Genomic DNA, 27053 nt, shown 5'->3' with positions numbered 1-27053 from the left:
CCCTCAATTCCGATCTGCTCAAAATGAGCCACTGACTATTGGCCTTCTGACAAAAAGTCACTTATTCAGAACTGGCCTTCTGACAATGTGACACTCGTCCACATCTGACCCTCCAGCAATGAGGTACTGCCGCAGAACTGATCCGCTGACAGTAAAGCACTGCCCCCTCAGTTCTGACCCTCTGACAGAGCTGCAATACTTCAGGACTGAACTTCTAATCATCTTGTACTCCATCAACTCTGAATCCAATGCACTGAGCTACTGACTCAGTATTTACAGTCCGCTCCTCATACACCCTCAGAATTGACCCTAAGGCAATGTGACCCGGCCTCAGAACTAACTCTGTGACAATGAGGCACTTACTCAGCGCTGAATCTCTAATTGTGTAGCACTCCCTCAGTTTTTAGGCACTCCTTCCAGACTGGCACACTCTCAAGGCTGATCCTGCAGCAATGAGGAATTGCCTTACAACACAGCCGCGAACAACAAGGCCCTCTTTCGGACAGTGTCTGATAACGAGGCACTCACTTGGTTCTGAGCCTCTGACAATGAAGCACTTGCTCAAGTCTGACCACATTAAAATGAGGCACCCTCAAACTGATCTGAAACACCTCAGTTTCGACCTTCTGATGGCTCTGAAATGCCTCAGTTTATATCCTCTGACCGGTCTTTTAATTCTGACACAATTACAGTGAAGGTCAGCCTCCGTGCTGACACTCGGAGTACATCACTCCCTCTGACAGTGTTGCACACCCTGAGCATCACTGACAGTTTCAGCGTTCCCTTAATATGGACCAACTCACAATGCAGCACTCCCCTAACATTATTATTTATATTGACGATCTGACAGAACAGCCCACCTCAGTGCTGACCCTCCGACAACGCAGCATTCCCTCATTACTCACCCTTTGATACTGTAGCCCACCTTTGGTAATGACACTCTGACAGTGTCACACTCCCTTACTATCGGCCCTTCAGCAGTGCAGCACTCCCTCAACGATGACACCGTAACGATGCAGGATTCCCTCAGTCCTGGCTCTGCAACAGTCAAGCATTCAATCAACACTGACCCTCTGTTAGTGCAGCACACCCCTAATATTGATCCTGTGACAGTGCAGCACTCCCTTAATATTGGCCTTCCGACAGAGTGGCACTTTCTTGACGAAGACACTCTGACAATACAGTTTTCCCTCATTGCTGATCCTCTGGCAGTGCAGCATTCTGTCATCATTGGCACCTTGCCAGTGGAGCTACATGCTTCTTATTGACCCTCCACAGTGCAGCACTGCCTCTCTACTGACTCTACAACATTAATATTGATCCCCCAACGGGAGGTCCTCTTTCATACCCACCCCAACAAAGAGAAGCCCTCCGTCATCTTTAACCCTCTGACAGTGCAGCACTCCCTTAATATTAACCCGCTGCCAGTGTAGCACTCCGTTACAGTGCAGAACTCCAACCAAGTGATCATCTGAGTGTCGCGCACACACTCAATATTGACCCTCCAACAGCGTAGCCCTCCCTCAGAACTGACCGTCTGACATTGATACACTGATAGTGTCGCAATTCTGTAATATCGACCCCCACTGACGCAGCAGAACTCTCTCAATATTGGCCTTCAGACAGTACTGCGCTACTGATCCTTCGGCGGTGCCCCTTGATATCAATCCTCTGACATTATAGCACTCCCTCAGTACTAACTCTCTGAACGTGCAGCACTCTCTCAGGTCTGATTCTGCGCTATTTCAGCACTCCCACGTCATCAACCCTCTGACAGTGCAGCACTCCCTTTATATTATATTATATTTATCAACCCTCCAACAGTGCACTATTTCCTTAATATTGGACCTCTGATTGGACAAGCTGACAGCATCTCATGTTCTTTATCGACAGAGAGTCAGTTCTGTGGTAGAACCTCATTGTAATGGGTCAGAGTGGGTCTAATCAGTCCAACCCCAAACCTAACCGCGGCTTCAGGCCTAAGCCTAGCCTCAGGCCTAACACTCACCCTCAACCTAAGCAGAAGCCTCAGCCCCAAACCTAAATGTGGTCTGAGCTCTAACCCTAACCATAGACTCAGCCCTAAGCCTAACCTCAGCCTTAACCCAAAACCTCTCCTGAGCCCTACCCCGAACTCCAAACTTAACCTCATTCGTAACCCTAACACAAGTCTCATCCCTCACCCTAACTCTACCCTCATCCAAAACCTCGTCCAATCCTCACACCTAAACCCTAGCCTTGGTCCTAACCCAAACCCTAACCCTCGCCACCCTCTCACGCTAACCCTCATTGTTAATTAGTGAGTACTGAGGTATAGCAGCACTGTCAGAGCATCAGAATAGTGGGAGTGAACTGTTGTCAGACTGTCGATACTGAGGCAGTGTCTCATTATAGAAGGGTCAGAATTGAAGCAGTGCCACACTAACAGAGACTCAGTACTGAGGTACTGCAACAGCGTCAGAGAATCTGAACTGTGGGCGTGCATTATTGTCATAGGGTCATGATCTGAGGCAGTGTCTCCTTGTGAGAGGGTCAGTACTGACAGAGAGCCTTCCTTGCCTGACGGTCAGTACTGAGGCACTGCTTCTTTGTCAGGGGGTCTGGAGGGACAGTGTGTCATTGTTGGTCAGTCCAGTGTGAGGCAGGAGCTCATTGGTGGAGGGTCAGTCCTCAGGGTGGGCGGATGATGTGGAGGTGCTGGTGTTGGACTTGGGCGGACAAGGCTGAGTTTTGACACTCTGCTACAAATGCACTCTCTAGTTCTGACCCTCTGATAAAGGCAAACTCCCTAATTGCTGACACTCTGCCAAGTAGGCACTGGCTCAAACAGACCCTCTGACAATAGGCCACTGACCCTCTGATAAAGCTGCAGTACCTCAGTGAGGCAGTGGCACTCCTTGAATTCTGATCCCATTACAATCAGGCACTGCGTCAGTACTGACGCTCTGCCAAAGAGGTACTGCCTGAAAACTGATCCAATGACAATGAGGCACTCCATCAGGACTTACCTCTGACAGTGCTAGATTACCTCTGTACTGACCTTCTAAAACGGGTGGCACTCCTTCAATTCTGACCCCCTTGCAACATAGCCCTGCTGCAGTGCCGACCCTCTGACAACAAGGCATTCTCTGAAGCCTGATCCCCTCAAGATGAGGTCATACTTCAGTATTAACACTGACAAAGAGTCACTTCCTCTATATTGACCCTCTCATCGTGCGGCACACCCTCAGTTCTGATCTTACGACAATGGGGCACTTTTGACCAGCTGACAATGGTGCTCTCCCTCAGTTCTGACACCTCCACAGTTCTGCACTACCTCTGTACTGACTCTCAGTACTGACCCTATTCTGATCCATTACAATGAGGCGCTGCCTCACTTGTGGTTGTTTCACAATGATGCACTCCATCGATTCTGCGCCGCACACAGTGCTGTAATACTTCCGTACTGCCCTGTAATTGTGTGGCACTCCCTTAATTTTGACCCCCTTACACTGAGGCTGTGCCTCAGTATTCACCTCTGAAAATAATGCACTCCTACAGATCTGGCCCTCTGATGCTACTGCAATAACTTAGTTTTTATCGGCTCGTCACGTGGTTAGCTTCAATGCTGATGCCATTACACAGAGGCAGTTTCTCAGAACTGACCTTCTAACAATGGCACTCCCTTCGGACTGTCAGATACAGCCACACTACCTCCGTTTTGACCCTCTCATCACGTGGCAGTCCCTCAATTCTGAACTCCTCACAATGAGTCGCTAACTCAGTATTGACCCTCTGACAAAGAGGCACTCCCTTAGGGCTGACCTTGCACCAATCAGATACTGCCTCACACCAAACCCTCTCGAATAATGAGGCACTGCTTCAGCACAGACCCTCTGACAAAGATGCACTGCCTCAGAACTGACTCTCCAGCTATGGCGACCGGCCACAAAACGGACCTGCTGACAATGAGGCACTTTCTACCATCTCCAATCATGTGGCATATCTCTAATCCTGTGGCCCTCTCTCAGTTCTGTCGCCATTGCATTGAGGCATTCCATCTTCGTTGATCCTCTGAACTCCCTCAAGACTGACCATCCACCGTTGATGCACTACCTCAGATCTGACCCACTGACAGTCCTACAATCTGTCACCATTCCATGTCGCATTCCAGCAATTCTGACCCCATTTCAATGAGACGCTGTTTCAGATGGTCACTCTGAAAACGAAGCGCATTCTCAGGACTAAATCTCTGAAACTAAAGCACTTCCTCAGTACTAACTCTTTGGCAGGCAAGTATTGGAGGTTAGGTTAGGGCTGAGGTTAGACTTGGAGCTTAGGCGAGGGTTGGGGTTGAGGCTAAGCGTTAATTGGGGCTGTGTGTTACGGTTCATTTTAGGGCTGAGGCCATAGCTAGTGGTAGGGCTGAGGCTCACTTTAGGGCTGAGACTAGATGTTCGGTCTGAGGATCAGCATTAGGGCTGAGGGTAGGGAGGGTTTACGCTGAGGATAGGGTTAGGGCTAGAGTTAATGCTGAGGTGAGGGTTAGCCTGAGGCGAGCGTTTGTATGGGTTTAGGGCTGAGGCTGGGTTTAGAGTCAGGGTTCGGGCAAAGAGACGCTGCCTCAGAACTGACCTGCTGACAATTAGCCAGTACCTTAGGTACTGATGAGCTAATAAAAAGGCCGCTCTCAGCACTGACACTGCAGCAATGAAGTCTTGCCTCACAACTAACTCACAAAGGGCTCATAATTGAGCAAGTGCCGAATGATGAAAGGGTGCGGACTGAGGGGTTGCACAACTGTCAGAGGGTCAGAACTGAGGTATTGCATCATTATCAGATGGTCAATACTGCAGCAGTGGCCCACTGTAATAGGGTCAGAAAGGTCATACTGAGGTCTTGCAAGATAGGGTCAGAACTGTTGGAGTGATTCATTATCAGAGGGTAGGCACTGAGGCATTGAAGCATTGACAGAGGGTCAACACACTGTCTGTATTGAACATGTGGCAATAATGTTCTGACTCCATAACATCAAGGCACTGCCTCAAAACTGACCCTTAATACTGACCCGTGCACAGTGCTGCATTGCCTCAGTCGTGATGCTGCATTCGTGTGGTACTAGCAGTTCCAACCCCATGAATAGGATGGGCTGAAGGGTAACATTTCTTGATATTTGAGAAATGGTTGAGTTTGAATGAGTCCTGTCAGCATTCCTGTTTTACAGTTAGTTTTATTTCTGTAACTGGTTTTTTACTTTGCCAAGTCGTTTGTTACACCGGAGCAGAGGGAGCATTTTGTTCCTCGGCACTGGACGTCATCTCGGAATGAGACCGCGAACGGTGCCAGGAACAACCTCAGCCTCAGCCTCCAGGCCAGCCATTGATCGAGGGGTCCCTCACGGCCACAAGAACATGAGGCTTATTCTTTTTTACTCTCTACTTGTTATTCTTTTTAATTACTCTTTCTCCATCTTTTATTTCCTCAATAAATGTTCATCTTTCAGAAAATTGGCAAGCATTCCTTTAACTGCACTTGATAGAATCACAAAAGAACCACTTCGATGCACGCTGTCATCAAAAACACACCATTATTATGAGGCACTGCCTCAGCATTGATCCTCTGACAATATCGCACTCCCACAGATTTGACCCTTTGACAACGAAGCAAGGCCTCAGTATTGAAGCTCTGACAATGCTTCAATCCCTCAGTTCTGACCATCTGACAAGGAGGCACCTTTATTTCTGACCCTCTCACAGTGGCAATATCTCAGGACTGACCTTCTATTTGTATGGCATTGCCTCACCTTAGAATGAGGCGCTGCCTCAGTCTTGACCTTCTGACAATAATGCACTCCCACAGTTCGGACTCTCTCATATTGCTGCATTTCCTCAATACTGACACTAAAAATGTGTGGCAGATCTTTAGTGCTGATCCTTTTGCAAGGAAGCATTGTCTCAGTATTGACCATCTGACAATGATGAACTCTCACAGGGGTCAGGACTGAACCCCTGTCAATGAGGCACTTCTTCAGTGCCCGCACTCATTATTCGCCTTCTGACAAAGCTTCAATACCTCAGTACTGACCCTCTCACAGGGCCGATCTTCTGTCAAATCTAGAGAATTAATACAGAGGAGGTGTCTCTTATTAGAGGGTCTGCCTGAACTCTTGGTTGAAGTGTTCAATAAATTGCTACAACCTGAAAGAAGTAATTCTTCCCTGAATTAATGGGCAACCAATTTGAAAATGTGGCCTCTGGTCGTAAAATCTTTCACAAATGGGAGTAATCTCTACGGATATACACTATCAAGCCTCTTAAGAATCTTAAATGTCGAAAAAATAAGTTTTTTTTCAATCTTATAAACTCCAATGAATGTAGCCCAACTTTCCTAAGCATAGCAATCCCCTCTGCCATTTCCGAAATCAACCCAGTCAACATGAGGTGTTCGGCCTCCGCAGCACTCGCTCTGTGGCCGTACCATCCTGCTGCTACGACTCTACTTCTATTTACGATGCAGTCCTCCGTCCATCCGAACATACTACCCTTGAACACATGGGCTCTTTTCTTTTGAGACACCTTATGAGCTGTACCTTATCAAATGCTTTGTTGAAATCTCAATGTACGACATCAACTGGTGGTCCTTCATCAGTAATGTTTGTTTCCTTCTCAAAGCACTGTAGCAAGTTTGTCAAGTATTATTTCCCCTTGATAAAAGGATGTTAACTCTGTAGGATGTTATAGCACACTCAGTACCCTGTTAGTTGATCTTTCATTGCCGGCATGAACATCTACCCAGGTTGACCTAAATTGGCAATACTTGCTTACTGTTTTGTCCAAGTATCTTTGTAATAATAGTGTTATGTTCACAATCTTTCAATCCTCTGAGAATTTTCCACAATCTCAGGATTCTTGGAAGATTATCATCAGTGCCTCCATTGTATCTGTAGCTGCGTTCTTCAACATGAGAGGATACAACTCATCACACCCCTTGGATATTTTCTCTACTGATTGGAGTCATGTTTGGAATTCTGTGCAGTGACATTCACTTTTAACAGTTTGCTGAATACTCCCAGGAACAGAAATTGTCATCCAGCTGCAACTAAACTAAAGCTTTCAGCACAGAAGGAAGTCTTTCAATTCATTTTGAACCTCTTAACTCCTGAAAAGGGCAATACAATTTGCCTCAGTCTGTAAATGTTCTTTCTCCAACATCCTGAGATGCATTATCCGTATTTCTTCAAATTTACCACAGAATCTGTTTCACTCACCCTTTCAGCAATACGCATGACAACAAATCGGCATTTTTAGTCCCCCTGTAGCCTCCGTTGCACATGTGCATTGTTAGATGATTATTTATTTGTGTGCCTGCTTTTTTGCTCGAATGGATAAAGGTAAATTTCTGTTCTTTTGTCATCAGAACTATTGCCTCCTCACTCTCATCTTCCTTGTTTTATCCTGTGCTGGAATATTTAATTTGTTGACTTATCTGAAATATGTTGTTGAATGGATCGAGTTTTGTAACATTGCATTCCCCATAGACCATCTACCGATGCTGTTGCTTGTTCTAACAGTTATTATCTCGCAGAGTGGAAAATGCAGTTTGAAAGCAATGGAACGTTATCGATGAAGAAGTTGATGCATAAATTGCTGCTATCTTCTAAACTACAAACTCACCTTCAATTCTTTCTCGGTCAGAGCATTATGCCGGCGCAAATGAATCGTGTTCTCAAAGGGACTTCCAAAACCATGGAATTGAATTTGCATATTGATTTCTTCTTCCCTCTTCAGAAATGCAAAGTAGTATCGTGATGAAGCTTCCAAGGCGATGATTGTGTCCTTCAATGAACGGAAAAGTGACTTTTAGATTCATGGAAATATTTCAGTACTTCTCTAGACATGAAAGGCAAACATTCTCCCTGCATATGACCCAGTCTCATTTTATCGTATCTTTCTGATTTTACACGCCATGGGATAATCATTGCAGTGTAACAGAAATGTTGATCATGGAAATTTATCACTGTTTTCATAAATAATGGCAAATTTTCAACATCTTGCAATTGTATGAAGGCTCAGTCTCGTCACCCGTCGCCTGCTGCACAAAGGCATTCTTACACTGCTTTGAATGTTAGAGCTCAAACAAAACACAATCATGACACAAATGCATCAACACACTACTTTCAATTGGATCTGATATCCTTGCCAGGCACTGGAGGGGTTGTGGAGACTGGTGAGTGGATAAAGTCGTTCCTCTGTTCAAGCAGGAAAACAGGGACTTTGCAGGAAACTACAGACTGGTGAGTGTCTCATGTCTCAAAAGTATGGGCTAATAAGGGACAGCTAGCATGGCATTATGCGGGGCAGGTTATGTCTTACCAAGTCAGTTGAAGTTTTCACGGAGGTGACAAGGGTGATCAATTCGGGTAGAACAGTTGATAACATATACATGGATTTTACAAACGTTTTCAACAAGGTTCCTCATGGTATGCTCATCCAGAAGATTAGGATCAATGAGATCCATGGTGACTTGGCCTGCCCATATAAGGCAGACGGTAGCGGTGGAAGGCTAACAAAGAGAACACAGTGCAGGGCTGGAGGAACACAGCAGGCCAGGCAGCATCAACAATGTCAGCTTTCCTGTTCCTCTGATGCTGCCTGACCTGCTGCGTTCCTCCAGCTCCACACTTGGTTAACTCTGATTCCAGCATCTACAGTTCTTGCCGTCTCAGTGGTGGAAAGCTGTTTTTCTGGCTGCAGCTCAGTGACGAGTTGTGTTCCGCATCGATGTGACTTCTGCTGTTTGTGATATATGTAAATGACTTGGTGGCAAATGTAAACGGGGGATTAGTAAGTTTGCAGATGATACAAGGACCAATGGACTTGTGGACAGCATGGAAGGTTGTCAAAGGACACAGCAAGATACAGACCAATTGCAAACTCGAGCGGAGAAATGGCCGAGGGAATTTAATCTGGGCAGGCATGAGGTGTTGCATTTTCGGAAACCAAGTGTTAAGGAAAGGGATACACAGTAAATGGCAGGACCCCAAACAGCAGTGAAGTCCAGAGGGATCTTGGGGTCCTAGACAATAACTCCCTGACAGTAGCCACACAAGTAGATGGGGTGGTCAAGAAGGCATGTCGCATGCTTGCCTTTATGCTGAGGGAAACTCAGTGTAAGAGTCAGGATGTCACATTGCAGCTTTACAAGACTTTGTTGAGACCACACAGAGTATTGCATTCAATTCTGGCCGCCACATTACACGAAGGATGTGCAGGCTTTGGACAGGGTGCAGAAGAGATTTACCAGCATGCTGACTGGAATAGAGGGTATGAACGAGAAGGAGGAGCTGGAAAAACTCTTCGTTTTCTCTGGAGCAGTAGAAGCTGAGAGCAGGCTTGATAGAAGTGTATAAAATTAGGAGATACATAAATACAGCTAACGGTCAGAAAATTTCTCCCCCGGAGTTCAAGTGTCCACTATTAGGGGGCATGCATTTAAGCTGAGGGGGGGGGGGAGTTCAAAAGAGATGTGAGGGGCAAATATTTCACACTGAGCATGTTAAAAGTGTGGAATACATTGCCCCGGGTGGTAGTGGATGCAGATACGATGAAAGCATTGAAAAGGGTCTTTTAGTTAAGTGCACGAATATGCAAGGAATGGAGGACTATGGATCAAGGACAGGCAGAAGGGATTTTTTCAGTTGTTGTCATGTTTGGCCCAACATGGTGGGCCAAAGGACACATTCCTGTTGCTGTCGTGTTCCAAGTTTTATGCTCACTTGTATCATGATTACAAAAAGTAGGATTGGGAAGAATTTTTGAGAAACGTTTGAGAACATTATTTCATGTAAGGACAAACGGGATAAGGATTAGGTGACACAGCACAAACAGATTTTGGAGCCCATGATGAATCATAGGGACCTCACAAGCACCAATGATCAGAGGGATCTCAGGATCTTGATATGTATTCCTGTTGATCCCCCAATGTAATGGACGAGGTCGTTGAAGTGGTTTGGAAGGCACATTGGATACTTGTCTTTTTTAGACTTAATATTAAGTGACAGAGTTTCAGAATAGGCAGGGTATGTACAAAATGTTGGTTAGACCCAACAGTGAAGTCAACGATGAGAAAATACAGTGAGACTTGGACAACGATCAGGCTTGGCCTGATAAAGGATAAGTTACATTTGCACCATACAAGTGCTAAGCAGCAATCAGCTCCAACAAGAGAGAATATGACCATATCCAAAAAATTCCATGTCCTTACACTCACATCATCCTTACATTTGTTTTTTTTTTCAGTGTGCAAGTGCTATGGAAGCCATGCAAGGCTACGGGCCAGGTGTTGGAAATCAGGTTAGAACAATTCAGTGCTTGTCCTTGACTGTCACAGAATCCGTGAGCTTAAGAATGTATTTCTCCTGTATTGCAGACTACTGAGGTGCTTGGCTATCCACTAAACCAAGGTTAACACTGATCTAAAACTAAACTGGGTCAGTGAAATAACCAGCAGTAGCCAGGTCCATGGTACAAACCACCCTGCTGTGGGACAGGGTCAGGCAAATCCAAGTGAGCGAGCGTGGTTGGAGACTCATTCATTGGGGGCATAGATTCTGTCGCCACATTTGAGACACCAGGGCTGTGTGTTGCTTCCCTGGTGCCAAGGTCAAGGACATCTCTGAGTGGTTGCAACAAATTCTTAAGGTGGAGGGTGAGCAGCCCAAGGCCACCGTGCACGTTGGTGCCAATGACATAGGCAGAAAGAGGGAAGACATCTTGCGGACTATGGACAAGGAGTTAGCAAACAGGCTGAAAGGCAGGACCCAGAGGGTAATAATTTATGGGTTGCCACGAGTGTCACATGTTAGAGAGTTGTCATAGAAAGATAGGTGAGATGAATGCATGGTTAAGGAGCTGGCACAGGGGGCAGGGTTTCCGGCTCATGGATAATTGGGACTGTTTCTGAGCAAGGGGTGACCTGCGCAAGAGGGATGGGAGGCAAGACGCTGTGAGCGGGACAGGACAGAGGGGACAACTTGTTGTGAGCGGGTTACGACGGAGGGGACAAGTGCCTGTGAGCAGATCAGGAAGGAGGGGCAAGTCGCTGTCAGCGGGACTGGGCTGCGGGGGGCCAAGTCGCTGTGAACGCGACAGGATTGCAGGGGGCAAATCGCTGTGAGCGGGACAGGGTTGTGGGGGCCAGTCCCCGTGAGCGGGACAGGGCTGCGGGGGCCAGTCCCTGTCAGCGGGACAGGGCTGCGGGGGGCAAATCGCTGTGAGCGGGACAGGGCTGTGAGGGCCAGTCCCTGTGAGCGGGTCAGGACTGAGGGGGCACATGGCTGTCAGCTGGACAGGGCTGCTGGGGCAAATCTCTGTCAGCGGGACTGGGCTGCGGGGGCAAGTCGCTGTCAGGGGGACCGGGCTGCGGGGGCAAATCGCTGTCAGGGGGACCGGGCTGCGGGGGCAAATCGCTGTCAGGGGGACCGGGCTGCGGGGGCAAATCGCTGTGAGCCAGTCAGGACGGAGGGGGCAAGTCGCTGTGAGCGGGTCAGGGCTGAGGGGCAAATCGCTGTGAGCAGGACAGGACTGCAGGGGGCCAGTCCCTGTGAGCGGGTCAGGGATGCGGGGGGGGAGTCACTGTTAGCGGGTCTGGACTGCAGGGGGCCATTCCCTGTGAGCGGGTCTGGGCTGCGGGGCCAGTCCCTGTCAGCGGGACAGGACTGAGGGGGCAAATCACTGTCAGCCGGACAGGGCTGCAGGGGCAAATCGCTGTCAGCGGGTCAGAGCTGCTGGGGACAGTCCCTGTCAGCGGGTCAGGGTGCGGGGGCAAGACCCCGTGAGCGGTTCAGGGCTGCGGTGGCAAATAGCTGTCAGCGGGTCAGGGGTGCGGGGGACAGTCCCTGTGAGCGGGACAGGGCTGGGGGGCCAGTCCCTGTGAGCGGGTCAGGGCTGGGGGGGCCAGTCCCTGTGAGCGGGTCAGGGCTGGGGGGGACAGTCCCTGTGAGAGGGCCAGGGCTGCAGGGGCAACTGGCTCTGAGTGCGTCAGGAGAGAGGGCGCAAGTCGCCGTGAGCGATTCAGGACGGAAAGGGCAAGTCGCCGTGGACGGGTGAAGACTGCAGGGGCAAGAGGCTGTGAGGGGTCAGGACAGCAGTGGCAAGAGGCTGGGGACGGGTAATGACAGATGAGGCAAGTTGTTGTCAGTTGCTAAGTACTGCAGGGGCAAGTGGCTGTGCGCGGGTGAGGACGGAAGGGGGCAAGTGGCTGTCTGCGGGTGAGGACGGAGGGGGCAAGTGGCTGTGAGGAGGGGGGGTGGCGGAGGGTGGGGGGAATAGGAGGTGGAGCAGGAGGGTGGGGGAAACGAGGAGTAGGAGGAAGGGTGGGGGGGAAGGAGGAGGGTGGGGCGGGAAGAAGGAGGAGGGGGTTGGGGCGGGAAGAAGGAGCAAGAGGGTGGGGCGGGAAGAAGGAGGAAGAGGGTGGGGGAAGAAGGAGGGGGTGGAAGAGGGTGGGGGTGAGAGGGGAGCATGGTGGGGGGAGGAGGAGGAGGGGGGAGGGGGGAGGAGGCGGAGGAGGAGGAGGGAGGGGGGAGGAGGCGGAGGAGGAGGAGGGTGGGTGGAGTGGAGGAGGAGGAGGAGGAGGAGAGTGGGGGGAGAGGAGGAGGAGGAGGAGGAGAGTGGGGGGAGAGGAGGAGGAGGAGGAGGAGAGTCGGGGGAGTGGAGGAGGAGGAGGAGGATGTGGGGAGTGGAGGAGGAGGAGGAGGGGGAGGGGAGTGGAGGAGGAGGAGGAGGAGGAGGAGGGGAGTGGAGGAGGAGGAGGAGGAGGAGGAGGAGGAGGAGGAGGAGGGTGGGGGGAGTGGAGGAAGAGGAAGTGGAGGAAGAGGAGGAGGAGGAGGAGGAGGAGGAGGGGGGGTGGCGGGAGTGGAGGAGGAGGTGGAGGAGGAGGAGGAGGAGGGTGGGGGGAGTGGAGGAGTGGAGGAGTAGGAGGAGGAGGAGGAGGAGGTGGAGGAGGAGGAGGAGGAGGGAGAGGGAGAGGGTAAGGAGGAGGGTGGTCGGGGGGAGGAGGAGGAGGGGGTGCGGGGAGAGATAATGGGAACTGCAGACGCTGGAGAATCCAGTTTAACAAAGTGTGGAGCTGGATGAACACAACAGGCCAAGCAGCATCTCAGGAGCACAAAAGCTGACGTTTCGGGCCCAGACCCTCTATCACAGACGGGGATGGGGTGGGGGAACTGGAATAAATAGGGAGAGAGGGGGAGGCGGACCGAAGATGGAGAGAAAACAAGCTTCAATATCTCCCCTTCCCCCACTGCATCCCCAAACCAGCTCAGCTCGTCCCCTCCCCCCACTGCATCCCAAAACCAGCTCAGCTCGCCCCCTCCCCCCACTGCATCCCAAAACCAGCTCAGCTCGTCCCCTCCCCCAACTGCATCCCAAAACCAGCTCGGCTCGTCCCCTCCCCCAACTGCATCCCAAACCTCTTCTTCCTCTCACCCATCCCTCTGTCCCACCTCAAGCCACACCTCCATTTCCTACATCTGCCTCATCCTGCCTCCTTGACCTATCCATCTTCCCTGGACTGACCTATCCTCACCCAACCTCACCTATACTCTCCTCTCTACCTATCTTCTTTTCTCTCCTTCTTCGGTCCGCCTCTCCCTCTCTCCCTATTTATTCCAGTTCCCTTTCCCCAACCCCGTCTCTGAAGAAGGGTCTAGGCCCGAAACGTCAGCTTTTTGCTCCTGAGATGCTGCTTGGCCTGCTGTGTTCATCCAGCTCCACACTTTGTTCACGTGGATTCTCCAGCATCTGCAGTTCCCCATATCTCTCCTCCTCCTCCTCCTCAACTCCTCCATTGCCCCGCAGCCCACTCCTCCTCCTTCCACCCCACCCTCCTCCTGCTCCGTGATAACAAAGGAGGAGCAAGAGGAGGGTTGGGGGGGAATGAGGAGGGGGGTAGGGGGTGGAAGGAGGAGGGTGGTCGGGGGGGAAGGAGAGGGGTTGGGGGGGAAAGGAGGAGGAGGAGGGTTGGGGGAATGAGGAGGAGGAGGGTGGGGGTTGGAAGGAGGAGGGGAGTAGGGGGTGGAAGGAGGAGGAGGGTCGGGGAAAGGGGGGGTTGGGGGGGAAAGGAGGAGCGTTGGGGGGAGAAAGGAGAGGGGTTGGTGGGGAAAGGAAGAGGAGGGTGGGGGGAAAGGAGGAGAAGGGTGGGGGTGGAAGGAGGAGGAGGGTGGGGGGTGGAAGGAGGAGGAGGGTAGGGGCTGGAAGGAGGAGGAGGGTTGGGGGTGGAAGGAGGAGGAGGACAGGGGTGGAAGGAGGAGGGGAGTAGGGGGTGGAAGGAGGAGGGGAGTAGGGGGGAAGAAGAGGAGGGTGGTGAGGGGGGGAGGTGGAGGGTGGGGGCAAAGGAGGTTGTGGAGGAGGGTGGTGGGGAAAGGAAGAGGAGGTTGGGGGGTGGAAGGAGGAGGAGGGTGGGGGGGTGGAAGGAAGGGGAGGGTGGGGGTGTGGAAGGAAGGGGAGGGTGGGGGGGTGGAAAGAGGAAGAGGGTGGGGGGGTGGAAGGAGGAAGGGGGTGGGGGGGTGGAAGGAGGAGGAGGGTGGGGGGGTGGAAGGAGGAGGGTGTGTGGGGAGGAGGAGGAGGGGGGCGGTGTTTGAGAGAGGGTCAGGACTGCAGGGGCCAGTCGCTGTGAGCAGGTCAGGAATGAGGGAGCAAGACGCTGTGAGCAGGTCAGGACAGAGGAGGCAAGTCGCTGTGAGCGGGTCGAGACAGCAGGGGCAAGTCGCTGTGAGCGTGTCAGGTCTGCAGGGGGCAAGTCCCTGTGAGCAGGACAGGGCTGCGGGGGACAGTCCCTGTGAGCGGGTGAGGGCTGCGGGGGACAGTCCCTGTGAGCGGGTCAGGGCTGCGGTGGCAAATAGCTGTCCGCGGGTCAGGGCTGCGGGGGCTGGTCCCCGGGAGCGGGACAGGGCTGCGGGGGCCGGTCCCCGGGAGCGGGACAGGGCTGCGGGGGCCGGTCCCCGAGAGCGGGTCAGGGCAGCGGGGGACGGTCCCCGTGAGCTGGTCAGGGCTGCGGGGGACGGTACCCGTGAGCGGGTCAGGACGGCAGGGGGCCAGTCCCTGTGAGCGGGTCAGGACTGCGGGGGCCATTCCCTGTGAACGGGTCCGGGCTGCGGGGGACAGTCCCTGTGAGCGGGACAGGGCTGCGGGGGACAGTCCCTGTGAGCGGGACAGGGCTGCGGGGGCAAATCGCTGTCAGCGGACCAGGGGTGCGGGGGCAAATAGCTATCAGGGGGTCAGGGGTGCGGTGGAAAATAGCAGACAGCGGGACAGGGGTGCGGCAGCCAGTACCTGTGAGCGGGTCAGCGCTGTGGGGGATAGTCCCTGTGAGCGGGTGAGGGCTGCGGTGGCAAATAGCTGTCAGCGGGACAGGGCTGCGGGGGCCAGTCCGTGAGCGGGTCAGGGTTGCGGTGGCAAATCGCTGTCAGCGGCACAGGGCTGTGTAGGCCAGTCCCTGTGAGCGGGTCAGGGCTGCGGTGGCAAATAGCTTTCAGGGGGTCAGGGCTGCGGGGGCAGTCCCTTTGAGGGGGTCAGGGCTGCGGGGGCAGTCCCTTTGAGGGGGTCAGGGTGCGGGGGCCGGTCCCCGTGAGCGGTTCAGGGCTGCGGGGGCCGGTCCCCGTGAGCGGTTCAGGGCTGCGGGGGCCGGTCCCCGTGAGCGGGTCAGGGCTGCGGGGGCCGGTCCCCGTGAGCGGGTCAGGGCTGCGGGGGCCGGTCCCCGTGAGCGGGTCAGGGCTGCGGGGGACGGTCCCCGTGAGCGGGTCAGGGCTGCGGGGGCCGGTCCCCGTGAGCGGGTCAGGGCTGCGGGGGCCGGTGCCCGTGAGCGGGTCAGGGCTGCGGGGGCCGGTCCCCGTGAGCGGGTCAGGGCTGCGGGGGCCGGTCCCCGTGAGCGGGTCAGGGCTGCGGGGGCAAATCGCAGTGAGCGGGTCAGGGCTGCGGGGGCCGGTCCCCGTGAGCGGGTCAGGGCTGCGGGGGACGGTCCCCGTGAGCGGGTCAGGGCTGCGGGGGCCGGTCCCCGTGAGCGGGTCAGGGCTGCGGGGGCCGGTGCCCGTGAGCGGGTCAGGGCTGCGGGGGCCGGTGCCCGTGAGCGGGTCAGGGCTGCGGGGGCCGGTCCCCGTGAGCGGGTCAGGGCTGCGGGGGCCGGTCCCCGTGAGCGGGTCAGGGCTGCGGGGGCAAATCGCAGCGAGCGGGTCAGGGCTGCGGGGGCCGGTGCCCGTGAGCGGGTCAGGGCTGCGGGGGCCGGTCCCCGTGAGCGGGTCAGGGCTGCGGGGGCCGGTCCCCGTGAGCGGGTCAGAGCTGCGGGGGCCGGTCCCCGTGAGCGGGTCAGAGCTGCGGGGGCCGGTCCCCGTGAGCGGGTCAGGGCTGCGGGGGCCGGTCCCCGTGAGCGGGTCAGGGCTGCGGGGGCCGGTCCCCGTGAGTGGGACAGGGCTGCGGGGGGGACGGTCCCCGTGAGCGGGACAGGGCTGCGGGGGCCGGTCCCCGTGAGCGGGTCAGGGCCGCGGGGGACGGTCCCCGTGAGTGGGACAGGGTTGCGGGGGCCTTGTCCCCGTGAGCGGGACAGGGCTGCGGGGGCCTTGTCCCCGTGAGCGGGACAGGGCTGCGGGGGCCGGTCCCGGTGAGCGGGACAGGGCTGCGGGGGACGGTCCCCGTGAGCGGGACAGGGTTGCGTCGGCCTTGTCCCCGTGAGCGGGACAGGGCTGCGGGGGCCTTGTCCCCGTGAGCGGGACAGGGCTGCGGGGGCCGGTCACCGTCAGCGGGACAGGGCTGCGGGGGACGGTCCCCGTGAGCGGGACAGGGCCGCGGGGGACGGTCCCCGTGAGCGGGTCAGGGCTGCGGGGGACGGTCCCCGTGAGCGGGTCAGGGCTGCGGGCGACGGTCCCCGTGAGCGGGTCGGGGCTGCGGGCGACGGTCCCCGTGAGCGGGTCGGGGCTGCGGGCGACGGTCCCCGTGAGCGGGACAGGGCTGCGGGGGCAAATGGCTGTCAGCGGGTCAGGGGGGTGGGGGCAAATAGCGATCAGGGGGTCAGGGCTGCGGTGGCAAATAGCAGACAGCGGGACAGGGCTGCGGGTGGGTAGTCCCTGTGAGCAGGTCAGGGGTGCGGGGGACAGTCCCTGTGACCGGGTCAGGGCTGCGCCGGACAGTCCCTGTGAGCGGGTCAGGGCTGCGGGGGACAGTCCCTGTGGGCGGGTCAGGGCTGCGGGGGACAGTCCCTGTGGGCGGGTCAGGGCTGCGGGGGACAGTCCCTGTGACCGGCTCAGGGCTGCAGTGGCATAACGCTGTCAGCGGGACAGGGCTGCGGGGGCCGGTCCCCGCGAGCGGGACAGGGCTACGGGGGACCCTTCCTGTGAGCAGGTCCAGGCTGCGGGGGCCAGTCCCTGTGAGCGGGACAGGGCTGCGGGGGCAAATCGCTGTCAGCGGGACAGGGCTGCGGGGGCCAGTACCTGTCAGCGGGTCAGGGGGTGCGGGTGCGGGGGCAAGACCCTGTGAGCGGTTCAGGGCTGTGGTGGCAAATATCTGTCCGGGGTCAGGGGTGCGGGGGAGCCGGTCCCCGTGAGCGGGACAGGGCTGCGGGGTCCGGTCCCCGTGAGCGGGACAGGGCTGCGGGGGCCGGTCCCCGTGAGCGGGGCAGGGCCGCGGGGGACGGTCCCCGTGAGCGGGTCAGGGCCGCGGGGGACGGTCCCCGTGAGCGGGTCAGGGCCGCGGGGGACGGTCTCCGTGAGCGGGTCAGGGCTGCGGGCGACGGTCCCCGTGAGCGGGACAGGGCTGCGGGGGCAAATGGCTGTCAGCGGGTCAGGGGTGCGGGGGCAAATAGCGATCAGGGGGTCAGGGCTGCGGTGGCAAATAGCAGACAGCGGGACAGGGCTGCGGGGGGGTAGTCCCTGTGAGCAGGTCAGGGGTGCGGGGGACAGTCCCTGTGAGCGGGTCAGGGCTGAGGGGGCCAGTCCCTGTCTGCGGGACAGGGCTGAGGGGACCAGTCCCTGTCAGCGGGACAGAGCTGCGGGGGCGAGTCCCTGTCAGCGGGACAGGACTGCGGGGGCAAATCGCTGTGAGCGGGTCAGGGCTGCGGGGACCATTCCCTGTGAGCCGGTCAGGGCTGCGGGGGCCAGTCCCTGAGCGCGGGTCAGGGCTGCGGGGGCCAGTCCCTGTGAGCGGGTCAGGGCTGCGGGGCCAAGTCCCTGTAAGCGGGACAGGGCTGCGGGGGCCAGTCCCGATGAGTGGGACAGGGCTATGGGGGCCAGTCCCTGTCCGCGTGACAGGGCTTCGGGGGCCGGACGCCGTCAGCGCGACAGGGCTGCGGGGGCCGGACCCCGTGAGCGGGTCTGGGCTGCGGGGGCCAGACCCCGTCAGTGGGACAGGGCTGCGGGGGCCGGCCCCCGTCAGTGGGACAGGAATGACGGGGCAAGTCGCTGCGAGCACGACAGGACTGGAGGGGGCAAGTCGCTGTGAGCGGGTCAGGGCTGCTGGGGCCAGTCCCTGTGAGCGGGTCAGGGCTGCGGGAGCGAGCCGCTGTCAGCGGGACAGGGCTGCGGGGGAAAGTTGCTGTCAGCGGGACAGGGCTGCGGGGGCAAGTCGCTGTGAGCGGGTCAGGGCTGTGGGGGCCAGCCGCTGTGAGCGGGTCAGGGCTGTGGGGGCCAGTACCTGTTAGCGGGTCTCAGCTGCGGATGCCAGTCCCTGTGAGCGGGTCAGGGCTGCGGGGGTCAGTCCCGATGAGCGGGTCAGGACTGAGGGAGCAAGTCGCTGTGAGCGTGACTGGACTGCATGGGGCAAACCGCTGTGAGCGGGACAGGAGTGCGGGGGCAAACCGCTGTGAGCGGGACAGGAGTGCGGGGGCAAATCGCTGTCAGCGGGACAGGGCTGCGCGGGCAAATCGCTGTCAGCGGGACAGGGCTGCGCGGGCAAATCGCTGTCAGCGGGACAGGGCTGCGCGGGCAAATCGCTGTCAGCGGGACAGGGCTGCGCGGGCCAGTCCCTGTCTGCAGGACAGGACTGCAGGGGACAAATCGCTGAGAGCGGGTCAGAGCTGCGGGTGCCAGTCCCTGTGAGTGGGTCAGGGATGCGGGGGCCAGTCCCTGTCAGCGGGACAGCGTTGCGGGTGCCAGTCCCTGTCAGCAGGACAGGGCTGCGGGGGCCAGTCCCTGTGAGCGGGACAGGGCTGTGGGGGCCAGTCCCTGCGAGCGGGTCTGACTGCAGGGGGCCAGTCCCTGTGAGTGGGTCAGGGCTGCGGGGGCCAGTCCCTGTGAGGGGGTCAGGGCTGCGGCCACAGGCCGCTGTGAACGGGACAGGGCTGCGGGGGGCAATATGCTGTGAGCGGGTCAGGGCGGCGGGGCCAGGGTCCCTGTGAGCGGGTCAGGGCTGCGGGGCCCAGTCCCTGTGAGCGGGACACGGCTGCGGGGGGCAGTACGCTGTGAGCGGGTCAGGGCTGCGGGGGCCAGTCCCTGTTAGTGTGTCAGGGCTGCGGGGGCCAGTCGGTGTGAGCGGGACAGTGCCCCGGGGCCCATACCTGTCAGTGGGACAGGGCTGCGGGGCCCAGTCTGCTGTGAGCGGGACAGGGCTGCGGGGTGCAGTCCGCTGTGAGCAGGACACGGCTGCGGGGCCCAGTCCCTGTGAGCGGGTCAGGGCTGTGGGGCCCAGTCCCTGTGAGCGGGTCAGGGCTGCGGGGGCCAGACACTGTGAGCGGGAAACATCTGCGGGGGACAGTACGGTGTGAGCGGGTCAGGGCCGCGGGGGACAAGTCGCTGTCGGCGGGTCAGGGATGCAGTGGCCAGTCCCTGTGAGCGGGACACGGCTGCGGGGGCCAGTATCTCTGAGCGGGACAGGGCTGCGGGGCCCAGTCCCTGTGAGCGGGAGAGGGCTGCATGGCCCAGTTCCTGTGAGCGGGTCAGGGATGCGGGGGCCAGTCACTGTGCGCGGGTCAGGGCTGCGGTGGCTCGTCCCTGTGAGCGGGACAGGGCTGCGGGGGGCAGTACGCTGTGAGCGGGACATGGCTGCGGGGCCCAGTCCCAGTGAGCGGGTCAGGGCTGTGGGGCCAGCCACTGTGAGCGGGACAGGGCTGCGGGGCCCCGTCCCTGTGAGCGGGACAGGGCTGCGGGGCCCAGTCCCTGTGAGCGGGACAGGGCTGCGGGGCCCAGTCCCTGTGAGCGGGACATGGATGCGAGGCCCAGTCCGCTGTGAGCGGGACACGGCTGCGGGGCCCAGTCACTGTGCGCGGGTCAGGGCTGCGGTGGCTAGTCCCTGTGAGCGGGACAGGGCTGGGGGGTGCAGTAAGCTGTGAGCGGGTCAGGGCTGCGGGGGCCAGTCACTGTGAGCAGGGCACGGCTGCGGGGGCCAGTCCCTGTGAGCGGGTCAGGGCTGCGGGGGCCAGTCCCTGTGAGCGGGTCAGGGCTGCGGGGGCAGGCCGCTGTGAGCGGGTCAGGGCGGCGGGGGCAGGCCGCTGTGAGCGGGTCAGGGCGGTGGGGGCAGGCCGCTGTGAGCGGGTCAGGGCGGCGGGGGCAGGCCGCTGTGAGCGGGTCAGGGCGGTGGGGCAGGCCGCTGTGAGCGGGTCAGGACTGAGGGGTCATCTCGCTGTGAACGGGACAGGGCTGCAGGGGGCAATACGCTGTGTGCGGGTCAGGGCTGCGGGGCGCAATACGCTGTGAGCGGGTCAGGGCGGCGGGGCCCAGGCCGCTCTGAGCAGGTCAGGCCTGCGGGAGCCAGTCCCTGTGAGCGGGTCAGTGCTGCGGGGGCCAGTCCCTGTGAGCGGGTCAGTGCTGCGGGGCCAAGTCCCTGTAAGCGGGACAGGGCTGCGGGGGCCAGTCCCTGTGAGCGGGACTGGGCTGCGGGGGCCAGTCCCTGTGAGCGGGACATGGATGCGAGGCCCAGTCCGCTGTGAGCGGGACACGGCTGCGGGGCCCAGTCACTGTGCGCGGGTCAGGGCTGCGGTGGCTGGTCCCTGTGAGCGGGACAGGGCTGGGGGGTGCAGTAAGCTGTGAGCGGGTCAGGGCTGCGGGGGCCAGTCACTGTGAGCAGGGCACGGCTGCGGGGGCCAGTCCCTGTGAGCGGGTCAGGGCTGCGGGGGCCAGTCCCTGTGAGCGGGTCAGGGCTGCGGGGGCAGGCCGCTGTGAGCGGGTCAGGGCGGCGGGGGCAGGCCGCTGTGAGCGGGTCAGGGCGGCGGGGGCAGGCCGCAGTGAGCGGGTCAGGGCGGCGGGGGCAGGCCGCTGTGAGCGGGTCAGGGCGGCGGGGGCAGGCCGCTGTGAGCGGGTCAGGGCGGTGGGGGCAGTCCGCTGTGAGCGGGTCAGGACTGAGGGGTCATCTCGCTGTGAACGGGACAGGGCTGCAGGGGGCAATACGCTGTGTGCGGGTCAGGGCTGCGGGGCGCAATACGCTGTGAGCGGGTTAGGGCGGCGGGGCCCAGGCCGCTCTGAGCAGGTCAGGCCTGCGGGAGCCAGTCCCTGTGAGCGGGTCAGTGCTGCGGGGGCCAGTCCCTGTGAGCGGGTCAGTGCTGCGGGGCCAAGTCCCTGTAAGCGGGACAGGGCTGCGGGGGCCAGTCCCTGTGAGCGGGACTGGGCTGCGGGGGCCAGTCCCTGTGAGCGGGACTGGGCTGCGGGGGCCAGTCCCTATGAGTGGGACAGGGCTGCGGGGGCCAGTCCCTGTCCGCGCGACAGGGCTTCGGGGGCCGGACGCCGTCAGCGCGACAGGGCTGCGGGGGCCGGACCCCGTGAGCGGGTCTGGGCTGCGGGGGCTGGCCCCCGTCAGTGGGACAAGGCTGCGGGGGCCGGCCCCCGTCAGTGGGACAGGAATGAAGGGGCAAGTCACTGTGAGCGCGACAGGACTGCAGGGGGCAAGTCGCTGTGAGCGCGACAGGGCTGTGGGGGCCAGTCCCTGTGAGCAGGTCAGGGCTGCGGGGCAAGTCGCTGCGAGCACGACAGGACTGGAGGGGGCAAGTCGCTGTGGGCGGGTCAGGGCTGTTGGTGCCAGTCCCTGTGAGTGGGTCAGGACTGAGGGGGCAGGCGGCTGTGAGCGGGTCAGGACTGCTGGGGGCAATACGCTGTGAGCGGGTCAGGGCTTCGGGGCCCAGGCCTCTGTGAGCGGGTCAGGGCGGCGGGGCCAGGGTCCCTGTGAGCGGGACAGGGCTGCGGGGTCCAGGCCGCTGTTAGCAGGTCAGGGCAGCGGGACCAGGGTCCCTGTGAGCAGTCAGGGCTGCGGGGGCCAATCCCTGTGAGGGGGTCAGGGCGGCGGCGGCAAGTCGCTGTGAGCAGGCCAGGGCTGCAGGGGGCAAGTCGCTGTGAGCGGGTCAGGGCTGCAGGGGGCAAGTTGCTGTGCGCGGGTCAGGGCTGCGGGACGCAGTCCCTGTGAGCGGGACAGGGCTTCGGGGCCCAGGCCACTGTGAGCGGGTCAGGGCTTCGGGGCCCAGGCCGCTGTGAGCGGCTCACGGCTGCGGGGCCCAGTCCATGTCAGCGGGTCAGGGCGGCGGGGGCAGGCCGCTGTGAGCGGGTCAAGGCGCAGGGGTCAGGCCGCTGTGAGCGGGACAGGTCTGCGGGGCCCAGGCCGCTGCGAGCCTGTCAGGGCGGCGGGGGAAGGCCGCTGTGAGCGGGTCAGGGCTTCGGGGCCCAGGCCACTGCGAGCGGGTCAGGACTGAGGGGGCAGGCCGCTGTGAGCGGGTCAGGGCGGCGGGGCCAGGGTCCCTGTGAGCGGGACAGGGCTGCGGGGCCGAGGCCGCTGTTAGCAGGTCAGGGCGGCGGGGCCCGGTCCCTGTCAGCGCGACAGGGCTGCGGGGGCCAGTCCGGGAGCGGGACAGGGCTGCGGGGCCCAGTCCCTGTGTGCGGGACAGGGCTGCGGGGCCAAGTCCCTGTGAGTGGGTCAGGGCTGCAGGGGCCAGACCCTGTAAGCGGGACACGGCTGCGGGGGGCAGTACGCTGTGAGCGGGACAGGACTGCGGGGGGCAAGTCGCTGTGAGCGGGTCAGGACTGCTGGGGGCCAGGCCATGTGAGCGGGACACGGCTGCAGGGGGCAATACCTTGTGAGTGGGACAGGGCTGCGCGGGCCAGTCCCTGTGGGCGGGTCAGGACTGCAGGGGGCAAGTCGCTGTGAGCGGGTCAGGACTGCGGGGCAAAGGCCCTGTGAGTGGGTCAGGGCTCCGGGGGCCAGACCCTGTAAGCGGGACACGGCTGCGGGGGGGCAGTACGCTGTGAGCGGGACAGGACTGCGGGAGGCAAATCTGCTGTGAGCGGGACACGGCTGTCGGGGGCAGTACGCTGTGAGCGGGTCAGGGCTGCGGGGGCCAGTCCCTGTTAGTGGGTCAGGGCGGCGGGGGCAAGTCGCTTTGAGCAGGACAGGACTGCAGGGGGCAATACGCTGTGAGCAGGACAGGGCAGCGGGGCCCAGTCCCTGTGAGCGGGATAGGGCTGGGGGACCCAGTCCCTGTCAGAGGGACAGGGCTGCAGGGGCAAGCCGCTGTGAGCGGGTCAGGGCTTCGGGGCCCAGGTCGCTGTGAGCGGGTCAGGGCTGCGGGGCCCAGGCCGCTGTGAGCAGGTCAGGGCTGCGGGGCCCAGGCCGCTGTGAGCAGGTCAGGGCTGCGGGGGACAAGACCATGTGAGCGGGACAGGGCTGCGCGGGCCAGTCCCTGTTAGTGGGTCAGGGCTGCGGGGGCCAGACCCTGTAAGTGGGACACGGCTGCGGGGGGCAGTACGCTGTGAGCGGGACAGGACTGCGGGGGGCAAGTCGCAGTGAGCGGGTCCGGACTGCGGGGTCCCGTCCCTGTGAGCGGGACATGGCTTCAGGGGGCAATACCTTGTGAGTGGGACGGGGCAGCGGGGCCCAGAACCTGTGAGCGGGACAGGGCTGCGCGGGCCAGTCCCTGTGGGCGGGACACGGCTGCGGGGGGCAGTAAGCTGTGAGCGGGACAGGACTGCGGCGGCCAAGTCGCTGTGAGCGGGTCAGGACTGCAGGGCCAAGTCCCTGTGAGTGGGACAGGGCTGCGGGGGTCAGACCCTGTGAGCGGGAAATGTCTGCGGTGGCTAGTCCCTGTGAGCGGGACAGGGCTGCGGGGGTCAGACCCTGTGAGCGGGAAATGTCTGCGGGGCCCAGTCCCTGTGACCGGGTCAGGGCTGTTGGGCCCAGTCCCTGTGAGCGGGACAGGGCTGCGGGGGCCAGACCCTGTGAGTGGGAAATGTCTGCGGTGGCTAGTCCCTGTGAGCGGGACAGGGCTGCGGGGGGCAGTACACTGTAAGCGGGATAGGGCTGCAGGGCCCAGTCCGCTGTGAGCGGGACACGGCTGTCGGGGGCAGTACGCTGTGAGCGGGTCAGGGCTGCGGGGGCCAGACCCTGTTAGTTGGTCAGGGCTGCGGGGGCCAGTCGCTGTGAGCAGGACAGTGCTCCGGGGCACAGTCCCTGTGAGCGGGACAAGGCTGCAGGGTCAGTACGCTGTGAGCGGGACAGGGCTGCGGGGCCCAGTCCCTGTGAGCGGGTCAGGGCTATTGGGCCCAGTCCCTGTGAGCGGGTCAGGGCTGCGGGGGCCAGACCCTGTGAGCGGGAAACGTCTGCGGGGGGCAGTACGCTGTGAGCGGGTCTGGGCTGCGATGGCTAGTCCCTGTGAGCGGGAAACGTCTGCGGGGGGCAGTACGCTGTGAGCGGGACATGGCTGCGGGGCCCAGTCCCCGTGAGCAGATCAGGGCTGTGGGGGCCAGTTCCTGTGAGCGGGACACGGCTGCTGGGGGGCAGTACGCTGTGAGCGGGTCAGGGCTGCGGGGGCCCGTCCCTGAGAGCGGGACACGGCTGCGGGGGGCAATACCATGTGAGCGGGACAGGGCTGCGGGGCCCAGTCCGCTGTGAGCAGGACACGGCTGCGCGGGCCAGTCCCTGTGAGCGGGACACGGCAGCGGGGGGCAATACGCTGTGAGTGGGACAGGGCTGCAGGGCCCAGTCCCTGTGAGCGGGACAGGGCTGCGGGGCCCAGCCCCTGTGAGCGGGTCAGGGCTGTTGGGCCCAGTCCCTCTGAGCGGGACAGGGCTGCGGGGTCCAGTCCGCTGTGAGCAGGATACGGCTGCGGGGGGCAGTACGCTGTGAGCGGGACAGGACTGCTGAGGGCCAGTCCCTGTTCATGGGCTACAGCTACGGGGGGGCAGTCCCAGTGAGCGGGTCAGGGCTGCTGGGGGCAGGACACTGTAACCGGGACAGCGCTGCAGGGCCCAGTCCTTGTGAGCGGGACAGGGCTGCCGGGGGCAGTATGCTGTGAGCGGGACACGGCTGTCGGGGGCAGTACGCTGTGAGTGGGTCAGGGCTGCGGGGGCCAGTACCTGCTCGTGGGTCAGGGCTGCGGGGGCCAGTCGCTGTGAGCGGGACAAGGCTGCAGGGTCAGTACGCTGTGAGCGGGACAGGGCTGCGGGGCCCAGTCCCTGTGAGCGGGTCAGGGCTGTTGGGCCCAGTCCCTGTGAGCGGGACAGGGCTGCGGGGCCCAGTCCCTGTGAGCGGGTCAGGGCTGTTGGGCCCAGTCCCTGTGAGCGGGTCAGGGCTGCGGGGGCCAGACCCTGTGAGCGGGACACGTCTGCAGGGCCCAGTCCCTGTGAGCGGGACACGGCTGCGGGGACCAGTCCGCTGTGAGCAGGACACGGCTGCGGGGGGAAGTACGCTGTGAGCGGGACAGGGCTGCGGGGCCCAGTCCCTGTGAGCGGGACAGGGCTGCGGGGCCCAGTCCCTGTGAGCGGGTCAGGGCTGTTGGGCCCAGTCCCTGTGAGCGGGTCAGGGCTGCGGGGGCCAGACCCTGTGAGCGGGACAGTGCTGCGGGGGGGCAATACCCTGTGAGCGGGACAGGGCTGCGGGGCCCAGTCCGCTGTGAGCGGGACAGGGCTGCGTGGGCCAGTCCCTGTGAGCGGGACACGGCTGCGGGAGGCAGTACGCTGTGAGCGGGTCAGGGCTGCGGGGGCCAGTCCCTGTTAGTGGGTCAGGGCTGCGGGGGCTGGTCGCTGTGAGCGGGACAGTGCTCCGGGGCCCAGTCCCTGTGAGCAGGAAAGGGCTGGGGGGCCCAGTCCCTGTTAGCGGGACACGGCTGCGGGGGGCAGTAACTGTGAGCGGGTCAGGGCTGCGGGGGGCAGTACGCTGTGAGCGGGACAGGGCTGCGGGGCCCAGTCCATGTGAGAAGATCAAGGCTGTGGGGGCCAGTACCTGTGAGCGGGACAGGATTGCGGGGGCATTACGCTGTGAGCGGGACAGGACTGCAGGGGGCAAGTCGGTGTGAGCGGGTCAAGGCAGCGGCGGCCTGTCCATGTGAGCAGGTCAGGGCTGCGGGGCCCAGTCCCTGTGAGAAGATCAGGGCTGTGGGGGCCAGTCCCTGTGAGTGGGACAGGGCTGCGGGGGGCAAGTCGCTGTCAGCGGGTCAGGACTGCTGGGGGCCAGTCCCTGTCAGCGGGTCAGGGCTGTGGGGCCCATCCCCGTCAGCGGGACAGGGCTGAGGGGCCCAGTCCCTGTGAGCGGGACAGGGCTGCGAGGCCCAATTCCTGTGAGCGGGTCAGGGCTGCGGGGGCCCGTCCCTGTGAGCGGGACACGGCTGCGGGGGGCAATACCCTGTGAGCGGGACAGGGCTGCGCGGCCCAGTCTGCTGTGAGCGGGACAGGGCTGCGCGGGCCAGTCCCTGTGAGCGGGACACGGCTGCGGGGGGCAGTACGCTGTGAGTGGGACAGGGCTGCAGGGCCCAGTCCCTGTGAGTGGGACAGGGCTGCAGGGCCCAGTCCCTGTGAGCGGGTCAGGGCTGCGGGGCCCAGTCCCTGTGAGCGGGTCAGGGCTGTTGGGCCCAGTCCCTCTGAGTGGGTCAGGGCTGCGGGGGCCAGACCCTGTGAGCGGGAAACGTCTGCGGTGGCTAGTCCCTGTGAGCGGGACTGGGCTGCGAGGTCCAGTCCGCTGTGAGCAGGACACGGCTGCGGGGGGCAGTACGGCTGAGGGCTAGTCCCTGTTAGTGGGCCACAGCTACGGGGGGCAGTCCCTGTGAGCGGGTCAGGGCTGCTGGGGGCAGTACGCTGTGAGCGGGACAGGACTGTCGGGGGGCAAGTCGCTGTGAGTGGGTCAGGACTG

The 27053-nt window shown here is 60.8% G+C and overlaps 1 protein-coding gene across 5 annotated transcripts in view; it reads right to left on the bottom strand.

Annotated features, from left to right (window-relative positions):
• Positions 1–27053, bottom strand: part of LOC132207467 (utrophin-like) — a 165861-nt gene that overhangs the window by 26201 nt on the left and 112607 nt on the right. For all 5 annotated transcript variants that reach the window (XR_009443485.1, XR_009443486.1, XR_009443487.1 and 2 more), the window contains exon 3: positions 7653–7814. The gene's annotated coding sequence lies outside the window, so the exon portion shown is untranslated. The remainder of the gene's footprint in view (positions 1–7652; positions 7815–27053) is intronic.

This window comes from Stegostoma tigrinum, chromosome 48, assembly GCF_030684315.1.
Source record: "Stegostoma tigrinum isolate sSteTig4 chromosome 48, sSteTig4.hap1, whole genome shotgun sequence".
In the NCBI taxonomy this organism is placed as follows: Eukaryota; Metazoa; Chordata; class Chondrichthyes; order Orectolobiformes; family Stegostomatidae; genus Stegostoma; species Stegostoma tigrinum.
Note: the sequence above shows the minus strand (reverse complement) of the source record. Positions and strands in the feature narration are given on the sequence as shown.